The sequence below is a fragment of the Athene noctua genome, chromosome 6 (assembly GCF_965140245.1).
Source record: "Athene noctua chromosome 6, bAthNoc1.hap1.1, whole genome shotgun sequence".
In the NCBI taxonomy this organism is placed as follows: domain Eukaryota; kingdom Metazoa; phylum Chordata; class Aves; order Strigiformes; family Strigidae; genus Athene; species Athene noctua.
This window is the reverse complement of record NC_134042.1, coordinates 13,193,014-13,195,302: the sequence shown is the minus strand read 5'-3', so window position 1 is coordinate 13,195,302 and position 2,289 is coordinate 13,193,014.

Genomic DNA, 2,289 nt, shown 5'->3' with positions numbered 1-2,289 from the left:
CTTATCCTGCCTTTACTATATTATTTTATACTTAAAAGTTGTTGGAGGCCTAAACACTGTAGCTATTTTTATTCAACATTTAATGGGTAAGATTCTTGTCTTGAGTAGCTGCTTTATTTCCCAGCATAAGAGCTTCAGACTGATTTCTGTAGAATTACTTTCTTCTAAAAGTTACTTTTTGTGCTCATTTAAAGAGTTGGTCAAAGCCTGTTGCAAAAGCACATGTAAGGCATAATTAAGGCATGAAAAAATGATACGAGATTGTATTGAAACACCAGCTGGCACAACAAAGATCAGTGTTACCCAGGAAAAATACACAGATGCTCAGAAAGAAAACACTTCATGAACAGTACTGTATATTGTTATGTCGGTGCTGATTTTGTATCAATATGATTGCAGAAGAGCTTTTCCCTGGCAGCATTTTTTTGTTGTTGTTTTGGAGTATTTACTGCAAAGTTCAAATTTGTCTGAGTTGACTGACTGCTATTGAAGATGTTTCTTTGGGGGATTGCCTTGTCTCTGCGTGGGGAAGACCTGAAGAAGGGTCCATCCTGACAAGCAGAAAGTGAAGCACAGGTGGTAAGAGGCCTGCATGGATGGGCAAGGAGCTCCTGGCTGAACTCTGACAGGAAGTGAAGGGGAGGTGGAAGCAGGGGCAAATGACCCAAAAGGAGCACAGTTGCTTTCTGAACTTGCAGGGATAGAGTTAGGGAAGCCAAGGGAAGGGATTTCAGGGGCAAGAAGAAAGGATTCTGCAACACTGTAACAGCAAAAGGAAGACAGGGAAAAAAGGTGTGCCCACCAGCGCTGAATGGAAATGGGGAACCTGTGACAAGTGGTATGGAGAAGGCTGAGATACTTGTTGCCTTTCTTGTCTCAGTCTTTATTGGTACGAGTAGCCTTAAGGAATCCCATACCCGCAAGACCAGAGGGAAAGTCTGAAACAAGGTAGACTTTACCTTGGTGGAAGAAGCCAGGTTAGGGAGCATGGAAACAAACTGAACATACTTAAGTCTCTGAGGCCTGACAGGTTGTACCCATGAGTGCTGAGGGAGTTGGCTCATGTCATTGTCTTTGAATGGTTGTAGCAGTTGGGAGAGGTTCCTGCAGACTGGAGGAGAGCAAATTTCACTCTTACCTTCAAAAAGAGCAGGAAAGAAGAATTGGGGAGGTACAGACCAGTCAGCCACACCTCAGTCCCTGGGAAGTCGACAGAGAAAATCATCCTAGAAAGCACTTCCAAATACATGAAGCTCAAGAGGATGACTGGGGGTAACTACCATGGATTTATGAAGGGGAAATCCATGCTTGACCAATCTCATTGCCTTCTACAGTGAGGTGACTGGCTTGCTGGATGAGGGGAGAGCAGTCGGTGTTGTTTACTTCGACTTTTCACACCATCTCCCATAACATCATTGTAGACAAGCAGACAAAGTTATGGGTTAGACAAGTGGACAGTGAGATGGACTGGAAACTGGCACAGTGCTTGGACCCAGCAGCACAAAGTCCAGCTGGAGGCAAGTCACTAGTGGGGTACCACTGGGGTCGGCGCTGTGCTACTTCTTTATTAATGATCTTGATGACAGACTGCAGTGGACTCTCAGCAGCTTTGCAGGTGACACAAAAATGGAAGGAGTGGCTGATAGACCAGATGACTGTGCAACCATTTAGAGGAACCTTGGCAGGCTGGAGAACTGGGCAGAAAGGAATCTCATGAAGTTTAACAAGGGAAAACACAAAGCCCTGTGCCAGAGTAGGAGTAACCTCAGGCAGCAGTACATGCTGGGTCTGACCAGCTGGAAAGCAGCTCTGCTGAGAAGAACCTTGGGGTCCTAGTGGACAGCAAGCTGACCATGAGCCAGCAGTGCAACCTTACAGCAAAGAATGTCAGCAGCATCCTGGGCTGCATCAGGAGGAGTGTTGCCAGCAGGCCAAGGCAGCTGATCGTTCCTCTGCTCAGCACCAGTTAGGTCACATCTGGAGTGTTATCTCCAATTCTGGGCTCCCCAGTACAAGAAAGATGGAACTTAGTGGAGCAAGTCCAGTGCAGGGCCATAAAACTGTGCCAGAATATGTGGATTTCTTAATTTCGATCTAGTTCTGAGGTGTGATATGATGAAGTGTTTTAGAAATAGAAATAGTTTTTGCAACTAGGAGCTAATACCTCCTCTAAAAGTGAGACTTGGGACCTAATGTGACATCGATCTTAGTAGTATTTTAACTTACTGAGGTTAAATACTAAACATGGAGATAGGATTCTAATATGCTAATTTAATTACATGATTGTTT